The 25,401-nt window shown below is 39.2% G+C and overlaps 1 protein-coding gene across 6 annotated transcripts in view; it reads left to right on the forward strand.

Annotated features, from left to right (window-relative positions):
* The window catches only part of TLN2 (talin 2), a 207,361-nt gene that overhangs the window by 11,954 nt on the left and 170,006 nt on the right, over window positions 1–25,401 (forward strand). For 4 of the 6 annotated variants that reach the window (XM_075431464.1, XM_075431462.1, XM_075431463.1 and 1 more), the window contains exon 2: window positions 10,754–10,921. The exons of the other annotated variants lie outside the window; for them this stretch is intronic. The gene's annotated coding sequence lies outside the window, so the exon portion shown is untranslated. The remainder of the gene's footprint in view (window positions 1–10,753; window positions 10,922–25,401) is intronic. 6 annotated transcript variants of the gene reach the window in all.

Genomic DNA, 25,401 nt, shown 5'->3' on the forward strand with positions numbered 1-25,401 from the left:
CTGAAGTATTTGCAGAAAAAATTCAAAATAATGAGGGTTGGTGAAGAATGTAACCAGGTGAATCTGGGTTATTGTTAGGCATACTCTGGTTCAGTAATGGATGCCTGGGTAGCAACGAAATGAAACTCAAGTGGTGTGTAGTATGTTGGTGCAAGTCCCATAGTCCAGAAATTCAAGGGGTTGTAACAAGGAACGTGTTCAGCAAAAAAGCTTTAGTGTCATGTGGAAGTTCTGACTAATAATTAACTGAAGAGTGGATCTAGAGCAGAACTTTGAAGACTGAAAATGTGCATTTGCAGCATCCCTTTGTTTCCACTGAAGACTTGTTTGCTTGTCCCAGAAACAAAGTAGGAACAAAGACGTCATCAGATGTTGACCTCAGAGTAGAGTCTGGTGTCAGGAGACATGGATGGCTCTGGTTAGCAGCTTAGGTCGCTAGATATGTAAAGGTTACTTACTGTTACATATTTGGATACACCTACTTAGAAAGTGTTTTCTTTTGGCACAAAGAATGGAAAAGCTTCCCATCTCTTTTGCTGTGGAACACATGAATTGGTCTGGTCCTCTAAAGCTACATATTGAGATCTTTTGTGTAAAGAGGATACCCTTAGAAGGGTTTTGATAATACTAGCTGTTTTGTCAAGGAAGATTTCTTTTTATACGAAGCTTTGAATTATCTGTCCAGTACACAGTGGACAGGGGCTGCTGTCTCTGCTGAAGGGGTATAAAGACAGAGTGTGCTTAAGGTTCTCTAACCTAGATGTTATACTGCAAATGAATGATACAGTGCTGTATCTTCCAAGTGGAATGAATAAACAAATAAATCACTTGAAACATTTATTTACTTTAGAAGAGTCTGATTTTTGAGTTTAAAAAATAAGCTGATCTGTTAAACTGTTCTGAGATTCTCCAGAAAAGTCTGCTGGGTGCTGCAACTTACGAGTATAATAAACCTTAATTTCAGTTTGCGTATACTAGTAGCTAGTGTTTTCTATATATCTGTTCTTGGCTTGTTTTGGGGGAAGGATTTGCAATAGCTGTCTCCTACAACTGAACAAAGGAGCAGTGTTTCTTGAGTATGTGAGAGAAAATAATATATGGGCAAAAGAGTGCTTACCAAGTAGTGGAGAAAAGGAACTTCTCAGTAATTTAGCTTTGAAATCCTTGAATCAGAAAAAAAATCTTGGTTTCCCACATGTACTCTCCTTTCCCACTGCATGCTGTGTTGTCCTGCTTTAGTGTCTGCTGTTTAATGATTCCAAATACATAGAAACTTATGTGTAGCCTTATATAAAACCAAGTGTAGACAGGAAGAGGTTTGCACACTTCTAGATCTATGTAAAGTGTGTATTAATGTTGATATGCCTTCTGACGCTGAACTATGTGGTTGCATCTTCTGAGCTGCTGTTTCAAGTTCTTGTCATTCTGTGATACCTATGTAACTGGTTTGACTGCATTTAGTGTTTTTTAAGGTGTTGTTAACAAGCATGTAAGCTGGAAATGCAAAATAGAGATAGTTACTGTTTAGGTCTCCGTGGTGACACTGGGATCCTGAAAACTAGGGAAAATGTGTTTGACTTCCTAGGTTACATCTAGGCCCTATGGGTTTAGGTTTGCAACTTAGAAAAGTGCTTCAGGCAATGTGGAGAACTGTTAATATAAAACATAAAACACAGGTTTTGTAATTATGAGAGAACAAGTAAAGAACAGTTTTCTGTTTTTGTTTTGAGGAGGCTGTAGAGCTGAATTACACTTCATAAGTTACTCCAAAAACATTTTATACGTAGTAGTTTGGGCTGCCTCCATAAAGTGTCAAAAGAATAATCTTGCTTTATGACAGTTATTAATTACACTTGAAGACAATCTAGGTTATTAATGACGTGATGAAGTTGTGCTTTCTGTTGTGTATACTTGGTATCTTCTACCGAACACAAATTTTCAGTTGTACACAGAGGCACAAGTCAAAGCCTTTGATGTGCGATGGATATCTGTGTAGGTGAGATAATGGCTCTGAGGGAACGTCTATGTAGAATAAGCATATATGAGATGTGTTGGATCTGTCTAAATGGCCAATAATACAGCCTGTGGCCTTGGCAGTTGACTACTCTTGATATTTCAACCCACGCATCAAAATAAATCCACCTAATTAGTGTTGATAATCAGAAAGAACTATGTATTCATTTATTTTGAAGAATGGAAGTAATTTGATTTGTTTGACTTCTTAAGGATAAAGAGAAAGACTCAGGAGTACATGGTATTGATTTTGAATGCTTTAATATGGTCATTGTAAGTCAGAGACAAGGACCAGTCTTTGTGCTTAAGGTACTGAAGTATCTAGACATGAATAGAAATCTGAAACTATTTTTGTAGCATTCTCTTACCTAGAATGGTGACGTATCATACCCTGTATCAATGAACTACTGGCATCCGTTTTTGGTTTCTGCATCCTCTCAGAGAAAAGTGGGTTTGATGATTTCAGGCAAAGTTCTTCTGTCATCTGACGCTTCATTCTCTTCACACAGCATGTAGCCAATCTGTGGTCTCTGGCAGTTTAGGAGATCAGAGCTGGGTAGCCATATGGGCAGGAGTGATGTGGTTATGCGTGTTACAATAGAAGTCCTCAACTTCAGCTGTGAACAACACAAAGTTAAGAGCCTAGGGGAAACAGCTTATTCCTTGCGTTGCATATATAGGGTTGACTGAGTTTTGCTCTTCTCAGAAGCATTACAGGCACGCAATTGCTCTTTCAAAGGTGAAGGCAGAGACCTTGATGGGCAAAGGGCAAGTAACTGTGTCATAGAAAATTGAGTTCCTGAACCCAAATGTCAGGTTTGGATTTGAAAATTTAACTTGAAATACTGACTTTGCAGGCATATTTTGACATATGGCTTGAGTTTGAAGCTTTATTAAACTTATATCCCTCTGTCTCTTCTTTCACATCTCATTCTCCAGTAATCTTTCACATATTCACTGAGCATGATGGAAATAACAAACCTGAATTGCTGTATTATGATGATACTTGAGAAACCTGGAGAGCAGATTTTGCACATCAGTGTTAATAGTGTTGAAAGTCTTTTCTTAATTTGCAAAAGTATGCACTTTTTCAGAAAAACTAATATATTCGATTTGTTGCCTTATTTTTTAAAAAAAAAAAAGAGGAAAAATTGGCAGCGTCCAGAGGTGGCCTGTTGGACTGGTTGATAGATGCTACTTTAAATGTGGTCAATAAATGACATGCCTAATGTTATTGTTATAGGGGTTTTGTTTCCTGTTCAGTGATAATCTGAAAACAGCTTCTGAAAATACTCGTTATAGTATTTTTTTGATGGTACTGTACAGTGAGAAATTCAGTTATTTTTGATAGTGGAAGTGTACCTTTTGTCTGTGATGAGTGAGTACCATCTCTTACTGTGAATAAAAAAAGAACATGTTTTTGAGCTAGGTTACATACCTAATAATATTTTGTCTTGAGATAGTCAGCAATTCAGGAAAGGTTGAAAGTGTTTGATCCATTTTACTTGAGGATATATTTCTCTTTTTTGTACGCAGTGAGATATCTAACCCCATCTTGCAGTGACATGTAACCTACAGTTTATTCTAGCTTCCTGAGCATGAATGCCAGTTTGGCTGAAGCACTTGGGAAGAGTGTTTTTCCCTTTGGTTTGCTCTCTACTTGTGCTTTGTTTAGGATTTTGTATGTTGCAAGTTTGGTTAAAATTAAAATGAACTGTTAAGTGTCTGTTGAAGTTTCTTGCCTGCTTCCAGTGCAAAATAGAGGAAATAGTAAGATCATGTTAACCTTGACATGCGCCTGGAATGTGAGCAGCCTATTTTTGGTGCACTGTAAATATTATGTATACTTCAGGTAAAACTGGATCCATTCTCAGTTACCCTCTGTTATGATTTATCCCAAAACTCAGAAGTAAGCTTCTTGGATTTTGGATCCTAAATGCTGCTGCTGCTCCCCTCCTCCCTCAGTTTTTGGGCATTTTTTCTCCCAAACTGCTGCTTACAGCAGTTCAGTAGTAACTGCTGCTGGAAGACTTGGTAGCTACATATTGGAGTGCAGCCTGTGACTGTAAAGGGGTCATTCCTTGAAAGATGAGTATCTGCTTGCATGGCAAGCACTCATTGTTCTATACTTTGCTAGAATTAGCATCCTATGTTTCTATTTTGGGAAGAGCCAATCCTACTTCATTAAAACTTTGGAAGAATGTGTCTCTGTGTTTGGGTTTCAGTACTTCAGTACTTCAGATGAAAGCCGTAAAAATCATCTACTGTGTCCAGTTACTGAGGATAGACCGCTTGACCTTTGTAAGAAACAGTTCTTTAGTTGAAGGGTTGACAGATCACAGGACAGACGCCTGTTCTTATTTGGTTCTTCCTTAGCCACTCTTAATAGGGAACATCTATTCCAGTTGCCTGGTACTAACACTAAAGACAATCCTTGTTTTTGTGTTGAACATGTTTGGCAACAAATACCTCATTCCAAATCTTTGTGAGAAGTGCTCCTTACCAAGTTGTTCTAGCATCACAGAGGTGCACCATCCATACTGAATAATTGTCATTAATACCATTTTCTTTATTTTCTTTGCAGTTTGCTATATTCTGTGTAAAGATAGGGATCTTATTCATGGATTCACATGTATTGAATCTTCCAGAAATGCTTCTGTCAAATCATCACATTAAGGAATGGAATTTAGGCACACAATAGTTGTTTGTGAACTAGTGAAGAGTCTAACATTGCTGCGGAGGTAACACATTGTGTGTGGCAGCGCACACAGGAAGTGAAGCTGGAGATGCTTATGTTAAGTGAATGGCTCTGACTTGTCATCTTTTTCTCAAATCCAGTTTTTGAAAGACTTTGAGCATGTTCAAGCCAGACGAGGATATGGATTCAACCAGTGTAAATCTTTGTGGTCCCTTAGTCTGACTTCTACTTTTTGACCTATGCTTCAAAGCAAATCTCATCAACACTTAGTATAATTTCATGCATGTTTTTCTCTGGAAGCCCTTTTGTTTCATTTCAAGGAACATTATGTTGGCTTGCTGTTGGTACCAGTTTGTGATAGATGCTTATCAGAAGACATGAAATTTTTCATGCCAACTTTGAAAAACAGAATTGTGATCGGTGTTCTGTAGTAAGCACTCTGATAAATATGGTTCCAAAGCCTATTTCCTGCTTCAGGTGATCAAAAAGAATGCAGAACTCTTAGCTGATAATTGTTGCTGTGACGAATTCTTGACCCTTCTAACAGTACAACAAACTGATTTACAGTCTCCTGTGTGTAGAAATGTCTACAAACCAGCTTGCTGGCATGATTAGCTATACTGCTGACCACCATTCAGTTTTTCCAGAAATTAGTAGCATAAATGGACTGTAGTACAAGACCTAGCTTATTGATGTAGATGGGGCAGAAAAATATTTGGGCAGTGTATTAACAGAAGACTTAGTTGACTTGCAATGTGCCTGACATTCATTCCTCTGCTCAAGGAATTAAAAAAAAAAAAGCGTTCTTATGTTCATAATTTTAAGTTTAAATTAGTGTGACAGTGTTAGGACAGATTCTGCCTGACAGTAGGATGGAAGTCTTGATCAGCTGCGTGCTTTGATGTTTTTGTTGTGGGAAACAAATAACTACCTATTTAATCTTGCACACTGTTTCTGGGTTGAGCTAGAAGCTGAAGATTCCCTTTGAAATAACTTGCTTCTAAAGACTGAAGTCTGCTTTATAAAGCAGACTTGCAGTCAACCCACATTTTCAAATGAGTCCAACCAATGCAAAATGTATTCTTTGCTATAGTTGAAAAACTGTAGGAAAGTTAATAGTAGTTTTCCTTGTTTACTCTTCATTTCAATGCCAGATACTTCCGAGTTCACTGCATTTGGCATTAAAACAAAAGTTATACACAGAACACTAAATATCGACTTTGACTTGTTCATGTTGCAGAAATGGCCAAACTGTGTCTTACTGGCTTGTGAAGCTTTCCAATCACTGCCTTAGAATACTGTGTTTGGAATACTTGCACCTTTCTTTTTCCTTTCCCTGCAGAAGAAGTTGCTTTGAGAACTGAATGTTAAATTGGAAATGACCTTACTTGCCTTCAGTTATAAATAGCAACAAGAAGGAAGGGGATTCACCTGCTGCCAATCCCCATTCATGGCTTTCTGTTTTGGTTTAAACCATGTCTTACAGTGCACTTTGAGTTCCCGCTCTCAACATGCTACAACAAATTTGGTTATATTCCAAAAAATAAGTACTTGAAGTAATGAGCAGGTAAAGTTGCTGTGATACAAATACTTGGTTTCTTCTTTTCTTTTTTTTTTTCCCCCCGGGAGCAAAAAAATTCTTAGTAGAATTAGAGATACCAGAACATTTATTGAAACAGTGCCCTTTCAGTATTCACTGTCGTGTGTTATTTTCTGTGATTCATGCATTGATTTGGGCTATGCTGAATCATGAGTTAAAAAGCTGTTAATGATGAAATGCTACTGTGCCTGAAATCTGAAGAAAATAGATCTTGTGTATATGATAGCTTGAAAGGACAACACTTTTTCTTTGTTTGTATGGCTGTCTCTTATGGGACTACAGTTCTTGTACTACAGCTGTTATGGAAGCTAAGCACTTGAAATAAATGGTAAAATAACTTAGTGTTTGGTGTGTGTTCTTTCTTTAAGATGACATATGTAAACCTCTTTGAAAAACAAATCTGTTGTATGAAGCATTAGTAAAAATATGCCCTTATCAAATGGGATAATTGAATAGTAATAGTGGTAGCTGTTCTCAACAATTTAATTACATATGTTGTGTGGCTGACTAGCTGATAAGTTGTCTTACTAAAATGTGTCTTTGGCTAAATGTATGTTGGTACTGACATTCAGTTTACACCTCACCTTCAAGTCATAATGTTTATATCTCGGACTCTGTAGTGTGGTAAGTGTTGATGTGTTAGGAGGGAGCAGTTGACCACTTAATATGTGATCATATGATTGATAATTGATCTTGAAAGTAATGCTACTGGGACAATGTGATTCCTAATTCAATGATTTCTGGTGGATTGAGTGAAAAACACCTGACTCCTGTGACACAGCATAAAATGCTGTTTCTGTTAGGTGCATGATAGAGAAGAATTAGTGGTATATCATTATTTTGTACATCACTGTGTTTTAGTCTGGAAGGGAAAATAAAGTTAAGCTTGGCTTCTGAATTAATTGAAGGGCTAGTTAAATTGATTTGACATTAGTATTAGTTTTATGTCATTTCCCAATTCAAGACAACAAAACTGGGAGAAGGTAGAATTAGTATGAAAAACATGAGCTGCAAACAGGCTCATGTCAATCGTCTTCCATCGTTTTGCTCCTGTTGGACAAACTAAAACCAAATGTGTCTGGTTCAGCCTCTCAAAGATTGACAAATGTAGGTTATGAGTGGTGATTGTTTCCTCACAGCATGTCTCTCATTTGTGTTCCTCCCTGCCCATTTGTTCATCATATTGTAATTATCGCTTAGAGACTGGGCATTTTATAGCTTAAAAGCTTTTGGATTTTTCTGAGGTTTGTTATTTAATTAAAAAAACACTGGAGCTAAGACTGCTGGTTAGCGATGAACCAGTCTTTCAGATGTGTTCCTTGTTTCACGTCTTCCTTTCCACTGTCTTCAGTACTCATTCAACACTGGCTGCTCCATTCCCCATTGATACTTGTGCCCAGCCTCAGGTGTTGCTGCTGGAGAGCAGCCCTGCAGAAAGGGACCTGGGAGTGCTGCTTGGTAGCAGGCTCAGTGGGAGCCAGCAGTGTGTCCTGGCAGCCAAGAGGGCAAACTGCATCCTGGGGTATACAAAACACAGCATAACCAGCCGGTTAAGAGGTGATTTATCCTGCTATGTTCAGTGTTGGTGTGGCATCACCTTGAGTACCGTGTACAGTTCTGGGCCCCACAATCTAAGAGGGTTGTGAAGGTCCTTGAATGCATCCAGAGGAGGACGACAAAGCTGGTGAAAGGGCTGGAAGACATGTCCTATGAGAAATAGTTAAGGACTTTGGGCTTATCTCATTTGGAGAAGAGCAGGCTGAGGGGCGACCTTGTTGCTCTCTGCAGCTTCCTGAGGAGGGGACGTGCAGAGGGAGGTGTTGAGCTCTTCTCCCTGGGATCCAGTGATGGGATGTGTGGGAATGGTTTGAAGCTGCACCAGGGGAGAGCCAGACTTAACATTAGGGAGCATTTCTTTACCGAGAGGGTGGTCAAACACTGGAGCAGGCTTCGTAGAGCGGTGGCCGATGCCCCGAGCCTTTTGGTGTTTGAGGCATTTGGACAAAGCCTGTGATAACATGCTTTAACTTTTGGTTTGCCCTGAGTTGGTCAGGCAGTTGGATTAGGTGATCCATGTAGGTCCCTTCCAGCTGAAGGGTCCCCCTAAGCTGATGCGGTCAGCTTCAAAAGGACTTCAGCATGTGAAAAGGTGCTAGTGTGACAAGAGCTAGAATTTTCATGTTTCAGGTCTTGCTAATGAGTATATGTTAGGTTTCAAGCAAATGAGTTTTTATTAAGTCTGGTCTTTGGCTTCAGCTCAGTTTGAATGGGAAAAACTGGGGGTATGTACTGGAAGTGCCTATCAAGCATAATGTATGATGTCCTGGTGGCTTTCCTAAGCAAAGTTGTTTTTAGGGTAGCGAGGCAGCCAGCATCTCTGCAGGTTTTACTGTACATGTATGGTTTGTGAAACATAGTTTGTAGTAAAAGGGTTCTTAGTGGAGAAAATACAAGTAGCAGGAGCCCTGAGTCTTTCATGTCACTGTTTCTTGGATTTGACTCCAACTATACATAGTCTTCATGAATTGCTAATGCCTCTTGTAGGGCAGCTGCTTGACCAGTATCACTCCTTTGAAAACTGAGGGGGAAAAAAACTAAAGAATTTACAACTAGTTGATTTTTAAGGAATGCATCCTGGAGAATGTGTGCTGCTTAATTAAAAACTTCCAAACATTTGGTGAGTGTGGATCTGAGACAAATTGTAGAATCTTGCTGGTTAGGACCTGAACAGACCTGCCCAGAAACCCTACAACACCTAATAACTTTAGACTTGAATATCTCTGTGGGGATTACTTTGTAACCTGCTAGGCAACATGCTGCTAAAATCCTGCTAATGCAGGCTACAGTTAACTCGATATTGGCTCAGTTTCAAGTGACTGAAACCAAGAAGACTGGGTTTTTTGTTAGCTGTTCTCTTCCAGAATAACTTGTGCCAGTTCTGGTGCTGATGTCCAGAGTCGTGTAATGCATCTGCAATACAGTCATTGCAGTTTGAAGAACTTAATATTCTTTGTGCATCAGCCATTGATTTGAAGATTGAACCATTTTCGCTGCATAGTTGAAAGTATAACAGGAAAACCTTAAGTAGTTGAAGTGGCTTGAAAGGTCCATGTCCCCTATTTTCCTGATCCTTCAGGTCAGAAGAGGTATTTCCCTTACACATGCGTGTGTGCACACAGCTGGTCTCTCTCTAATAACCGATTGCTGGATCCTCTGACTGCTGTTATACTGAAGTTGTAGGCTGTAATTGTAGAAATCCCTGTGAAAGAGCTAGCTTATTTTGACAAACTAGATCTATTTGCTCCTCTTGTTTATTCTCCGAGCACTACCAGGCTGCCTGGATGATGTGAGGATGGTCAGAGTAATATTGTAACTCAAGTTTGGCAGCTATGGAATTATCTTCACAGAAATGTTTCTTGAGTGTGTGAATGAAGGTGGAAACACTGTATACTTCAGAGCTATGTAGCAGGCGAACTTTGTGTTTGGTTTTTTTTTTTTAATGTCCTAAAGACAGAAATGTAAGGCATCAAAAGTCTGTGGTGTTGTGTAATGAGAAGGAAGAAGCTGCTCTTGGCAAAAGTTACGTCAGAAGTGGAGTTTTACATTTTTCTCCTTGCGTGCACTTTGATTCCTACCTACTGTGGGTGAGGTATGAACCACAGTGCAGAAGGCATCTGTGGTAGGAGTGCAGTGTGAAAAGAGGTTGCTCAGACTTCCCTGTCTGAGAGGAGAATGGAACAAGGTGAGAAAGTGACCTGCAGTGCGAGATGAATGGGGCTGTTAAATGAGAGACCTAAAGCACTGATAAGGAAGGGACTTCTTAGGGCAAGGTGACGCTGAGATGATGAGCGGGGATTAAGGTTGCAGATGTCAGACCAACTTATACCCCTGATAAAGCTACAGAATCAGCAGAGTGATCTCTTTAGAAATGCTTGATGTTTCTGGTCAGAGCTATTGATGGGCCAGGTCCCAGTATCAAGCAGTGCCAGCCAGATAGCAGTCTTAGTGGTTAGTCCAGGTTTTTGATGCATGTGTCTCTGGTGGAAGAGGAGGTCCAGTGTCTCTCACCTGAGCTGTCACGTCAAGTTTAAACGCTTAGAACGTGGGCAAAATGCAGACAAGTGGGATGACTTTGATATAAATTTGTCATGTGTTTATGAACTTTTTTAGATTTACAAAGGTGACTTTTGGACTTAAACTTAGATGCCTGAAATATTAAACATGGAATTTTTTTTGGTTGAACAGCAGCCTTTGTTTTCAAAAAGTATTACAGAAATTTGAATCACCCATATAGCCCTCAACAGAAAGATTGTCAGGCATTTAAATTTCCCATGTTTACATAGATGTTTCCCATTGTCAGGACTGTTGTTTTAGCTTGCCACTTCCCAACTCTGTTACTTGCTGAATGATACTAATTTGTTGTCTTTTCACCTTTCTTGCAGGCCAATTCTTTGCTCTCCCCCACGAGATCTTAGCTCTTCATCTTTCCAAGAAAGGGTTATGGATTTTTTTAAAGGTATTATGTAGATGAAGAGGAGAGTGTTTACCCTGTGGTGGCTATGCACAAGGATCCAGGCGTGCTTCTTGGTTGAAGAGCAAGTGTCTTAAAGGTAAAAGACAGTGAGTGGGGAGCCTGGGGATTTTACAGCGGTCTATGTTTTGAGCCATGAAATTACAGCATAGGTTAGCTTCTACATGTTGAACAGCAGAGCAGCTCTTCCTACTTCATACAGCTACAATTCCACTGGCTACGTTTTCCCACCTTCTAAGTAGTTTTTGAAATTGTAGAGCTAAGCTTAAGATAAGCTGTAATTCAAAACGGGAATTGGAGAGGTGGTGGTGGTGCATGTGGTATTAGCTCAGCATGATGGGATGGCTTTTTGCAGTGCTGAGTGCAAATACTAATTAAGGAAATAAACTGCTGTGTTGGTCAGCTTGTTGCTCTTCTCCCATCTCTGTTCATGATCTCGGCTCTACTTTCAGCTTATTTCTACTGACATTTTCCTTTAAAGAAAGGAGAATAATAAACGTCAGTGTAAAATGGCTTCGTAAAGAAACCCTGAACCCATATATCTTGTGTGAGGAAAAGAAGATAAGATCAAAAGTCATTATCTCCTCTTTGAAATATGTTCAAATGTGACACTTCTGTAAAAATTGAAGCACTTGGTTCTCCTGACTGTATAAGAATCTCTCTTGCAACTGCCTAGTACGTAGAGCTGGCATTAATGGAACAGATCACTTCTTGTCTCTTCAAGTACTGTAGTGAGATGCATTTTGTACTTGAGGAAAGTGTGCTTGATTCAGGTTTGAATTATGATATTTTTCAGTTATGCTTTTTGCAGAACAATAAATTGCGTAAGGAAGCATTAGTCAGAATTTTGAAATGATCAGAGGAAATAAGACTAAAACCTTTCAATCTTATGGTGTAATCGGAATAACATAAAAAAAATAGGAGACGATGCAACCTTTCAGATATTCACGCTTCTCCAATTCTTTGCAGTGCACTGGAAGGTGCTGATCTCAACATGCTTATTAGTAACAATTACAAAATCATAGAATAGTTTGTGTTGGAAGGGACTTCTAAAGATCATGTAGTCCACCCTCCTGCTGTGGGCAGAGACATCTTTCAGTAGATCAAATTGCCTCAAGCCCTCTCTAACTTTCAAAGACAGGGCATCAATAACTTCTCTGGGCAAATTGTTCCAGTGTCTCACCACCCTCATCATAAAGAAATTTTCTTAAGTACAATCTAAACTTGCCCACTTTTGGTTTAAAATGGTAGCCCTTTGTCCTGTCACTACAGGTAAAAAGTCTCTCTCTGTCTTTCTTATAAGCCCACTTTAAGTAAAGAAAGGCTGCACTAACATCTCCCCAGAGCCTTGTCTTCTCCAGGCTGAACAACCCTTTCAGCCTTTCTTCATACGAGAGCTGTTCCAGCCCATTTACCATTTTTGTGGCCCTTCTCTGTACCCACTCTAACAGGTCTTGTACTGGGGACCCCAGAGCTGAATGCAGTACTCCATCTGGAGTCTCATGAGAGTAGAACAGTGAGTGAGTAGTGTGCCCAGGTGGCCAAGAAGGCCAATGGCATCCTGGCTTGTATCAGGAATAGTGTGGCCAGCAGGAGTAGGGAGGTGATCGTGCCCACGTACTCGGCACTGGTGAGACTGCACCTCGAATACTGTGTTCAGTTTTGGGCCTCTCACTACAAGAAGGACACTGAGTTGCTGGAGTGTGTCCAGAGAAGGGCAGCGAGGCTGGTGAGGGGTCTAGAAAACTAGTCTTAGGAGTGACTGAAGGAACTGGGGCTGTTTAGTCTGGAGATGAGGAGGCTGAGGGGAGACCTTATCACTCTCTACAGCTACCTGAAAGGAGGTTGTAGTGAGGCAGGTATTGGTCTCTGCTTCCAAGTAACTAGTGATAGAATGAGAGGCAATGGCCTCAAGTTGTGTCAGGGGAGGTTTAGATTGAATATTGGGAACAATTTCTTTACTGAAGGAGTGGTCAGACATTGGACCAGGTTGCCCAGGGAGGTGGTGGAGTCCCCATCTCTGGAGGGGTTTAAAAAATGTGTAGATGTGGCACTTGTGGATGTGGTTTAGCAGGCATGATGGTGTTGGGTGGATGGTTGGACTCGATGATCTTAGAGGTCTTTTCCAACCTATGATTCTGTGTGAGAATTGCCTCTCTTGACCTCCTGGCTGTGCTTCTTTTTATGCTGCCCAGGACACAGTTAGCTTTCTGGGCTGCAAGACAGTATAATCTGACAGTTGGGTAGACTAAAAGTATCTGTTATATGCTGCTAGTATGTAAGTTTGTGGTATATCCAGTACTTTAAGGTGGACAACGGCTAATGTGTTAACTCTTCAGCTTTGACAGCTCCTTGAGAAACTGGTACCTTGTAAATGTGAAGTCACTAGTAGTTGAAGACCTTTATGCTGTTGCATTCCAGATTGATTGCTTGTCAAGTGTGGCGTAGGCCTTCTTTCTGTATTTCAAGCTTGTAAACAAAGCCTCTATTTATTCCAAATGAATAGTGGCAAAGTAAAGTAGGCTGCAATATCTATGGTCTTTATTAAGAGTAAAGCCAGCTATCATTCCAGAGCAATGCAGCCTGCAAAAATTACTGGTTTTGTTGTAAAACAGGCTACTTCCTTGTGTTTGTGAAGGCCTGTGCTGTTTAACTGTGCCATGCACTACAGTTGTTTCAATGCTGGGAACAGATTTCGTATTAAATGTTTTAAGGACAGGATGGAGGAAGCTTTGCGACCCTACATTTTAGATAGCTGCTTTAGCCACTAAAATAGAAAGGTCATCTCTTCTCTGGTTACAGCCCTACAGCTAAGAAATAAAATGCAGTCTCCCTAGCTGTGGAGTATTATTTTTGGGCACAAACATAGACAGTAGAGGTGACTCTTGTACCCAGCTTCATGTTAATAAAACACTCCATTCTATGTGTGTGGTAGTCTCCTACAGCATTGCAATGAAGTATCTGAAATTTTTATATACTTTAATTATTAAATGCTATCCCTCTCATCCCATTAGTATGTAAATGGTTTGTGCTGAAATGAGTGAATTTTGGGAGTAAATAAGCAAGATAATTTGTTTAAAAAGGGTGGTAACCTTGTGCCATCTGCCTTTAATGGAAGTTGCCGTAAATGCTGTTCCTAACTTGGAATATAAGCTGAATGCTGATTATGTTGTAAAAGCTGTAATAATGAAACCTGTTTATTAGGCAGATTTATAAAAATCTTTGTCTGAAAAAGCTCATTCTTGTGCAAAATTACATGCACATGAGAGTTTACCTTTTCCAATACAGAGAAAACAGCAAAAATGATAGCCTAACTTTGAACTTCTTTGTAGTTGATGTATTCTAACAATAACTGAATCTGATGGAGAACCTATTTGAACTATTTCTTGCTGCTTCTGGAGCACCTGTGCTTGGGTATTTTGTCTTCATAAAAGATTTAAGACTAGCTCAGCAGTGCAGACCTTTCTGGTGCCTTTACCCTTAAACTGCAAAATCTATTCTAGTATGCTCTTCTTCCCTCAGCTAGAGCAAGAAACGTTCAGCTTTTCTGTTGACATCCTGTATCTAGGCCATGTTGTCCTGGTGTCGGAACAGGTACTGTGACTGCTGTGGAGAGAAGACCTTTGCCTTTTCTGTTACCATGAGTCCCTCAGGTCTAACTTGTATCCTGATCAGCACTGTGTGTGGAAGGAAGACTGTAGTGTATATAATTAATGTTTACTGATGTAGAAACACTTCTCTAAGGGTGCAGTTCCAAGCTGGATTGGGTTAGATTGAACCAAGGTTAGTGCTGTCTTGCTCTTCCTCCCTGTTTCCCTTGTGTCAGCCTTAGCATTGGCCTGACTGTGCAGAGAGCTAGACTGGAAATTTCAGCCTAGATGAAAACTAATCTTGTGGAGAAGGGGAGTGGGGAGGGGGACAAAGCTGGATAGTTTAGCTCCCTTCACCTACTTGCCATGAGCAGGGTTGAGTGCCCGTTTAAGGTAAGAATTGGGAAAAACTGGACAGCGGCATAAAGAGGAGGGTGGGATTGTGGCAATGCTGACTGAGACAGGGAACTGCACCCACAGGGAATCTAGTTCTCCGAGTAGAAGTGGCCCACTTGCTAGGGGTGAGATTGTTAATGCCCCCAGCGTTATGAGCTTCTAGTTTGGGTTGGTTAAAAAGGTTTCTTCTGGAGTGCAATTATGGATGCTAAGTTTGCTTCAGTGCCTTCAAGTGAGCTCACGTTATGCAGCATTGCTTGACTACAGTTGGCATCATTCATCTTTTGTTTTCCGTGCGGGTTATTAGTCTGGTTATCTTGTTGCTGTAGACCTCTGGGAAGGAAATAGTTATCTGAGTGGACTTCAGTATACATGGTTCAGTTTCTTGTTTGTTTTAAGATTCAGATTGTTCCAAACTAAGTTGTAGTATGCAATTAAACAGTAATGGAAAGTTTTATTTTAATGTGTTTCCTGATATTTATTTGCATCTCTCCTAAAACTTAAACAAGTAAGAGTTGAAGGGGAGAGTGCATGGATTTGAAGAGGTGAAAAAACCCCATGTGGGAGCAAATTTATTTGGGGGAGATTTATTTCTTTCCTAGCCATCGTTGTATCTTGTATGAACTTGTGGACTTATTTAAATAAGAACTTGACTTTCTGAATCCGTGTTGTTTCACTTGATTTCTTTAGTATTACTTTCTTTCCTCTTCTCCTGACTTTTTCCACTAAACATGGGAAAGGACAGTGTCCTTTTACATACAGAAAGGTAAATCTTTTTTCAGCTGCAGAAAAGCTAGCTTTTTAAGAGATTTGAAGATTGTGTTGTATCAGTTTTGTTATTCTGACCACTTTGAGTAAGAGAATAACAAACAACTCTCAAATGTCATCTTTTACCGTGAGTAAGCCTGCTTTCACTAGCTTGCTGGCCTGTGCTGAGTTGTATGGGCATTGTAAGAGATGAATGTTCTTGTCAGAAGGTACTAAACACGTTGTCTGAAGTGAACAGAATTATTTTTCTGTAACCCTATGTAAAACCATCCAGATGGCAGACTGCTGCTGCTCTGAATGTGGCTCTGAGAATCTCTGTGCTTTTCACTTTCATCGCATCTAGAGATACGGGCAGCAGATGGGAGGAGAAGGTGGCAAGAGTGGACTTCAGGCAATTGTTTTGAGTGCTAATGGAGAGGACTCAGCAGTCATTGTTACACCACAGTTTCCACATTAATGATTTTGATGGAAGTAATTTTTAAATACCATCAGGTGACATGTTAATTAAGGCATTGACTGAGATGTTATCTTGACTGAGTTCACTTGATGTGCGTAAGGGAAGATGGATATGAAGCAAGCAAACAACCCTATGTTTAAGGGCTTTATTCAAGTCGCAGCCAAATCAATATGAAGTGTGGTGCCATTTTAGAAAAGTTGTATGATTATGTGCTGTATTGAGAAATTATCTGTTGAGAGAAATGAACAGGGTAATGCCAGTTGGATGTCCAGAACTGCAGAAGGGTATGAAGTGAAGCTGCGAGAAGGACTGAGTTAGAACCGAAAGAGTGTTTGTTTGAAACCTACTGACCTTTGCTGTTAATAGAACAGATAGAAGCAATAGCAAGTCTTGCATTTTATTCTGCTTATGGGAGTGTAAAGGTTTTGTGACAATAGCTTTATTGCTGTGTTTGCATTTTCTGGGTCTTCAAAGTTATGCTGTACAGGAAGATCACTATTAAATAATCTGCCTTGGGGCACTCTATATCTGAACAGTTCGTTCTCTGAATCTGCTTGTGAGGTTCACCCAATGTCTGCTCCTGAAGTGCTGATGCTTCTGAAGAGTATTTGGTGTCCTGAACTCATACTACCACTGTCAGGGAAGTTGGCTGAGCATTTTAAGATCTACCTTAATGCACTACTGTATATGGTGTTGTTATGGTACCAGTTACAACTTAGGCTTCTGATTTGGGCAAGGTTAGAAATTTAAGTACCGGTTAAATGACCTGATAGTCTTGCAGTTAGTTAATTGTGTATGATGTACTTGGGAGGATCAAATGATACTGCTGCAGGCTTTTGCAAGTGGTACTGCACATCAGAATTTGAGTGGCTGCAAATTTGTTGATACAATTAAAGTTCCTAGCAGGTTTTTTTTCAATTTTTTGTTACCTCAGATGACACATGTTCTTGGGCAGAATTTTCTACCTATTTTAACTTTCAAGTAGCATTTTTTCTGAAGTGTCTAATAGGTGTTCAATAACTTAGATAACTATACTGTGCAAAATACTTCAATACGTCACACCATGCAAATATAGATTGACTTTTGTTCTGTTGATATTATTTGGAAACATCCAGTGTACTGATTAAGTTTTGTTAATTAGAAGTTAAGTAAGTATTATTTTCTGCACTCGATGGTCAGTTTTATGTAAAAGCTAACAGAATGACTTATTTTTATATCAAGTTACACACATACAGTTTTAGTACAAGCCTTGGATCGATAGAGGAAACAAGTCATCCAGTGTTAGTGCGATGACACATTATTTGAACTCACCTAATCCATTAGAGGACAAGAAGACAATATGCAAGTGCTTTACAGGCAGTGTCATTAATGCCGGTACCCATTGTGCTTTGAAGTGCGTATTAATAAACCTGATTTCACTGGATAACAGCTTGCCAAGCGCACCTTAAATGTGTATGTGCATGTATCCAGGGATGCGAAGTCTTGCCTAGTTTTCCTGGTATGCACTTACCAGCACTGTTGTTATTCTTGTGTACCATGGAAGAAGGGTTGAAACAATAGCAGGAAATCTAACTAAAGCATCTCTTACAGCTTGCAAGTTTCTTTAAAGTTCACGTACAGCCCAGAACCTTCTCCAGTTTGTTTTATTGTATTGTGTTCTGGCAATGCTGACCATGCATTTGATTGTTCTAGAAAATCTTGGACCCACAAGAAAGTCGAATCCGTTACACTGATGGAAGGCTGTTGTCTGACATGAAGGGGAGAGTGGAATATTTCTACTTCTGGTTGTTGAGATTACAAAACAACTACAGTTGTGGTTTTTTTCAGTGCTCAGCAGTAGTCTCTAAAATCCATGAAGCAAACCACTCAACTTCATCTTTTTTTTTTTTTTTCATTGCATAGCTGTTCTGTTGCAGGCAGGGCCATTGCTTACACATACCATGCAGAAATTGTGTATTTCAAGGATTAATGCAGGAGATTGTAGAGTGCTAGGCTAACTAGTAAGGTATAATTATCTTGACAGAGCATCAACTATCTCTTGAGACAGGTCTAATTTGGGGTAATTTAGATTCATCAGATTTAGAAGTAGTAACAACTATCAGCTGTTTTTTTTGTTATTGAGGAAAACAGCAACAGATCAGAATATTTGTATAAATTCCAGTCTGGGAAGGTCTGTAAGATATTATTAACTAGCTGAACTGCATGTAAATGGGACCAGTTTTGTTATCCATCTGTACTTCACTGAGATTAATCTAATTATCTTTGAGTGACGAGCTTATTGATATTCGGTACCTTGGCAATGTTTTCTTCTCTGACTAGGTAATCATTTTACAGCTGTGTCTGAGCAGTATTTTGTACTCAACACTGCAAGGACACTGATGTGCACAAACTGGAGCATTTTCGCATTCAACCCAGCTGTCATAAAGAAGAATCTGAATATTCTTTCAGTACTATTTACAGCCTGCTGATAATATCTAAGTGCAGAAATACTACAAGTCCTTACTGTTCCCTGATCTGTGGTGGGCACTACATACACAGGAGAAGGCAACTCTGAATGAATGTTCATTGTGGAATTTTGTAACATACTTCTACATTCTATATATTAAAAAATACAGAGATCACAGTTTCCCATTTTGTGAACAAACAGTCTTGTAAGAATTCTGCAAGAGTGCAGTGAATTCACACGATGATACAACAGTGCTGGCAGTGTTGCCTTCTTCCAAGTTCCCATCCTGTGGATTGCTGGAGTCTTACAGTTGTAGTGCTGAGACCTCAGGATTCAACATGAGATTTGATGCTCTGAGGTACTATTTCACCAGTATCTCTGACAGATCAGCAGTATTTATCTGGGCTATAGATAAGAACAGTGACAAACTCAAATATAGTGCTTTTGGAATGCTGTTCTTGATGTTTTGAATTCTAACTGGCAGAATTTGCAAGCTGAATGTTATAGAAAAGTTTCTCAGAAGCGTTACTGTGAGTCTCTTCTGTTGATGATGATGGAAATGTCAGCTGCTGTTTCTGTAAAGCATTTTTGAGGGGGCAAAGAGACTAAGTCCAGGGTTAAACTGGAAATTCTTTGAAGCATTGAACATTTACAGCAGATTTTCAAGTGGGTGTACCTACTGCTCTCAGTCTGAGTAAGTAACCTGCAAGGAGGATGTTCAAGATGGGCTATTGGCAGTCTAGAAGATTCTGCTGTGGTAGCAAAGGCAGTAATTTGTCCTGATAGCTGTCAAATACATTAGGGGAAAAAAACCTAATTAATTAATCACTTAACATTTTCTTTTTAAGTAAATGTGAAGCCATGAATTCCAGTCCTGGAAGATGACAAATGTACTTCCTGTGCCTGGAATTATTTTTGCTTTGTGACATGGAGGTGTAAAGTTTATTTTGCATTGCTAAAAGGGATATCTTGGTGTGGCATACCCTGTTAAAGTCCCTTAAGCAGTTGCACTAAATATGTCACCTGACTTGTTATTAGCAGACCAGTGTGAAAGGCAAGTTTAAGATCAAGCAGGTGCAGAAATGTGTTTCAGTGTGAACCAATTATGTGAAAGAATGTATGTGCTGCTGGGGTAAGGAGGGGGAAGCTATTTGAGTGGTTAGCTTTCATTCTGTGTGGCTGAGCAAAGGAGGAGCAACACCAGCTGGTGCCATGATGTTTCTTGTTGGCCTTTGCACCGATGAAATGCTGTGAATGAAAGCATGGTGAGAGTGGAGGATATTCCTCACAATACTTCTGGCTGTTCAGGGGGGGTTTACTAGTAGTTGAGCTACTCAAAGAAAACATTTTCATTTTAGTAAAATAGGGACGTAGTTGCAGATACAGGGCAAACCATGAGTGAGATGGCTTTGCTTTTAACATCCTTTAAATTACAAGCTTCCTGTTGATACATTATTTTATGTGGGGATCTGGGCATTTCAGTCTGTCTTAAACTGTGCCCCATGCCACAGCTCCACTAATTCATAGTCATATTAACAGATCAGATGTACTGACAATTTCCCTTTGAGGCACTAGGATGGTACAGATTGTAGTGCCAAAAAGTATCTTCAGAACATGTCATTAGTTATTCCTCCAGAACAGAAATTAAAGAATTGACAATAGTTCTAGGAGAGAGATACTTCTACTGAGCTATACAATCAGCCCAGTTGCAGAGCAGGATTTAGAGCACTGGCTCAGTATTTGCATGAGTTGAATATAGAGGTGTGGGATGATCTGGTCTGTCTTAAACATTTAAATCATCAAAAGATGCAAAATGTCTTTATTGATGCGTGAGGAAATAATACGAAATGTCAAATCAATGAGCTGTAAGTTGATTTCTAGTTAGCATTACGCTAGTGGACAAGTTGCATGCAGTCTTCAGTTACAATTGCAGATATTTATTTGTGTCGGAGAGTCAAGTTTTTAGGATTAGTTTAGGCTTTCTCTGTGCCACCTCTCATTTGTGTTTCTAAACAATACAACAGAGAAATTTGTAGATGAAATAAAGTTGCTGTCTGCTGTCAGCAGGCATATGATGGTTCCAGTAACTAACTTAGCTTTCTCAGTGTTTTGTTTGAGGCTATTTCCAGGCTCAAGAGCAGTCCAGTGTAAATAAAGTTCACTTTTTTTTCTCGTACTGACATTCTTGTCTCCTTTGACATGGCTTTCTTTTGTCAGTACAGTTGATTCTTAGTATCAGTTAGGTTTAGTTATTTGAATATTGACTTGATTTTTAAGTATGAATACTCAGACTTGTCTGGAATTTTCACCCCCAAAGACTGCTTCAGCTGCTTACTACCCTGCTGATATTTATCCACGGTGTTCGAGGCTGTTACTATGTATATTACATATATGTTAATGATTGCAGGGAAGGTTTGGCTCTTCTCTGCCAGAGAATGTAAGCACATGTTTAAAAATGTTTCATGTTGGATAGTGAAACAGTTAAATAGTGAGTTTTGACTGTGGATCTTGTTTGCTAATGAACTTTATAGTTGCCATGTTATCCCTTTTTTATGGATTACTGTATTGCGTGCTGTGTGTCTTAACACAAACCTCTGTCTTTTCTTCCTACTGGGCTGTGAAGTCAGGAATGATTTATTTGATTGAACTGCTCCACTGTTCACTTTGCAGATGGACACTAGATTATCTTCAGATGCTGACGTTCGTTGTGCAAATAGGAAGTAACTCTGGCAGTCTGAGCCTTAAATTAAGTTGAAACCGTGGGTTAAAGTTCTTAGCTTTTAAATGCTCTGAAAAGAGAGAAACATTGACATTTTCCAGATTTGAAGACACTGAAAATACTGCAGAAGAATGAAAATGGTGTCTTTTACTTGCTCTGTTTACTCTTTCCTTCTCTCACTGTACAGGTTCGTCAATTAACTCTTACAAACCCCAAGTTTTAATTTATTTACATAGGCTGTAACAAATCTTAATTACATGCTAACTTTATGGTGTAGTGTGGGCTTTTATGAGGAAAACAAAACTGCTTTTAGGGAGGAGAAAAGAGTTATAAAATGGCCTCTCCTACAGAGGAGGCAATGTTCAGCCTGAACCAGTCCAACAATGAAGTTGCCGTTCAGGCAGAGCTTCCTAAGTTACCTAGCTTTTTGGCTTGTAGACACTGATCATCACCGAAGTTAAAGTTGTAACTGAAACACTTGGTTATAGGTAGGGCTTGTGCTTCATCACTAATCGCACAGTGGTGCCAAACTGTCCTTGACTTCTGTTCATTTTGAATTCTAGGAAGTTTGTCAATATTTTGTCATTCAAGTATTTAAAAAAACTTAATACAACCTCAGGTTATCTATTTGTATACTGTGACAAGCATAGTTTGTTTTAAGTACAGTAGTTGTCTGGATGTTAGGACTACAAAATGTGCACCTTTTGGTTTAATATTTTTGTGCTGACTATCCTAATGAAGAGTGTTAAAAGGGGTCCATAGTTCAAAGATGATTTTAAAGGTTCTTTTTGTGAGGCATATTGAAACTTTACAAGAACTGCTCAATGTTACTGTAGTAAATTGCACTCTGAGATGCAGAGCCAGTTTCTACAGCATAATAGTAAAGAGAACTTCAATACTATGAGTTTTATAAAGTCATGTCGACTCATATTTGAGGAATTGTAAAGCTCGTAGGAAATTGTGCAGACTGTTGTAAAGCTAAATGGGTGTTCCTTTACCTTTTCTGGGAGTGGGGAAAGACCCTTTGAAATAGGCCTTGAAATATTTGTCCTGAAGTTAAAGCTAATGCATAGGGGATTTTTAATTGAAAAAAAATCACAGTTAAATTGGTTATTAAATGGTATGCATGTTAACTAAACTGTGCACACTGGTTCGTGTTCTATGAACCTCTTCATTCTTGATATACTTTTTAAGTAGGAGGGCCTGACACTTCTTTTGCATCTGTCCAAATTTTAACATAGTTCTTATCCTGTTGTTGTTATTCTGTTCTTCCAGAGTTGTCTACCTCTATGCTTTTTTTTGCTTAGATTTCTCTGTGCGGTGTTCTGGAAGAAAAACAATCCAGTTTATATGGCTTTCAAGTTGATATTTGATTCATGTGAAACTTGGCAATCAGGACATGTGGCTTATTATGGCAATATCTAGAGAATTTTCTGATGTTTTCTTAATTTTGTTAGGTGTTTTCAGCTGCTTTATCTTGCATTTAATTTGAATTTCACTTTTTCCTTTCGCTTGACACATGCCCTCTGTCGAGTATTGTACATATCACAAATTTTCTTTTTGCTCTTGTGTATTGTTTGAAATTATTTGTAACTGGCTATTTGTGCTATGCGGAGCTTCAGCTTATGTGAAGCACTTGCAAAGTCTTTTGGTGGTGGAGGAGGAAGATATCACAGGGATGCAGGGTCTGAAAGAATTTGAATTATTGGGGGTGAGAAGTATTAGGAGAAAGGCAAAACGTCCACAGGAAACCACGTTTGCTAGTCTTACTGCTCAAAATCAAGAGTTTCCTCTTTAGAATATAGAGCTTTTACTTCAGTATCACAACGGTGAGGGCAGTTTGGAAATTGGAAATGTAATTTTAATTGTTTTTTGTTCCTGTTCTAGAACTGTTCAAAGACTTGCATATATACTTACACATATGGACTTCCAATATAACCTTAGAATTCTGCTTGTATCCCAGTCTCCCTGCTTTCTCCTCACCAAAATAATTCTAACATTTGCTCCAGAGCAGCTTTTGAATTCAGTCCTAGAGGGCCCTTACTTCCCAAGGCAGCCACAGCAAAGAACGTTTGTTGCTTGGTTTGGTGTGGTGGGCTTTTTTTGGCGGTGGTGGTGTGGGTTTTCTTGTGCTGATGACTTTCTCCGTTCCTTTCCCCTTGCTTTCCCCCCCCCCCATGATGTGGTGGGCTTCCAACACTTTCTTTGGCAGGTCCAGCCTGCTTATTTTACTAGCTTTCTGGGCATGTAACTAGTGTTTAAACTGTTGATGGGCTTGCTAATGATTCATTAAATCATTCGTTGATTTCAGCTTTAAGTGGCTTAGCAGTTCAAGTGGTTTAGATTTATATGTTCTCCTAGAAATGTTTGTGACTGATATCTGGCTTACGGAGAAAACCTGTTTTCTGAGAGGTAGGAAAGAGTGTGTTTGTTTCACTTAAGTTGTGAAAGAACTTCAGTTTAAATACTTCATTCTACTAAATATTTTTTCCTTGTATATGCTTTCCATACTTCAAATAAATAGATAAGCAGTTCTGGCAGGTTATTTTCAGTATGTGCCAGAAGCTGTTATCTTCATAAATAAATTGATGAGAAGTTAAGTTTTGAAAATTTGTAAAGAAATACTGAGCTTAAAACAGCTGCTTTGATGAAGTTAAATAAATAAACAAGATGGGTTTAATGGCTAAGGGGAGACAGAAAGAAAGCTTAAACATTTTAGTGGCAATGAAGTAATACAATCCAATGGTATGATAGCCTGATGCTTCCAGGGTGGATAACTTCTATATTAAACTTAATTTTTGAGATGCAAAAAATTAATTTATTTTTTAAGTGCAACATTAATTGCATTTTAAATTCGTCTACCCCTTCAAGAATCATAAAATTGTATGGGAAATTATTCTTCTATTTAATTAAGTGCATAAGCCACCGAGCCACAAACTATGCTGGAACTATAGTACCAAATTGTTATATACAGTGCACAATTAAAAATTTGTTTTTATATCATCACTGCATATACTCCCATAACAACACAGTTCTTTTCCTGGAATCTGAGGTGGACAGGAACTAGAACACAGCTGACAGGAGGAAGCCTACAACAGTTTCCGGTACTCAGAAGGTCATTGGCTGTTATATTTGAAATGGTTGAAAGGAATTATTCACATGCATCTGATACGTAGGGCCCTTTCATCAAGGGTCATTTAAAGAAAGATCATATTTAGATAAGAGAAGCAAACAGAGTTAAAGTTGTGCTTTCTTGACTTGAAGTGTTCAACATTGTATAAATAAGACTCTGTGTGAAATTATGTAAGATGAAGCTATTAATGGAGTTTAATACCCAGGAGGACGAACTTCTTCACTCTGAGGGTTACAGAGCACTGGAACAGGCTTCTCGGAGCGGTTGTGGAGTCTCCCTCTCTGGAGGTATTCAAGACCCACCTAGACACGGTCCTGTGCAGCCTGCTGTAGGTGACCCTGCTTCAGCAGGGGGGTTGGACTAGATGACCCACAGAGGTCTCTTCCAACCCCTAACATTCTGTGATTCTGTGATTTTCAAGAAATAGGAGTGCCTTACACATATTCCCTTTTAGCCATATAGAACAAACTTTTCCATGTGTAAAAGAGCTCTGTAGCAGAAGCTATTACACCCCTTTTCTCAACTGCAGATTCTATTGCTGGCTAAGAGCTAGGCTGCTCCTTAACCTTTTACAAGATCAATGACTTGTTGCTTTGCATGTGAGACAGCCAAATGAATAGGGCATAAGCTCTGGAAATTGGCTCTGTAGCTTAGGATTTTTTCCATATTTCTGCAACTGTTCCTTTAGTGGGTGTGAACTTCATAAACAGCTGTTATCAGATCCTTACAAGATCTTTTAGAAAGATCTACCTCTTTTAGAAAACTTTAAACCTAGAATAGAGTCTGCATTGCAGCCACAGACATTGTTGGTCATCAAAAAATGCATTCCTTTCCTGGGTAAACAAACTAGTATATGCTTTTGTAAAGTTCTTGAAAGAAAGCTCAGTGTAAATTGAGGAACAGATTGCTTTTGTGTGCTTGTGAATCTTAATTTTATTTTGCAGTCAAGCATTTGAAGATGCCACCACCTCAAAAATCCAGTATACAACCTAACAAGCAATTATGCAGAACAAAGAAAGCTTACTATTAAGTAATTGTGTGCAGCTATTA

Source organism: Opisthocomus hoazin, chromosome 10 (genome assembly GCF_030867145.1).
Source record: "Opisthocomus hoazin isolate bOpiHoa1 chromosome 10, bOpiHoa1.hap1, whole genome shotgun sequence".
Taxonomy (NCBI): Eukaryota; Metazoa; Chordata; class Aves; order Opisthocomiformes; family Opisthocomidae; genus Opisthocomus; species Opisthocomus hoazin.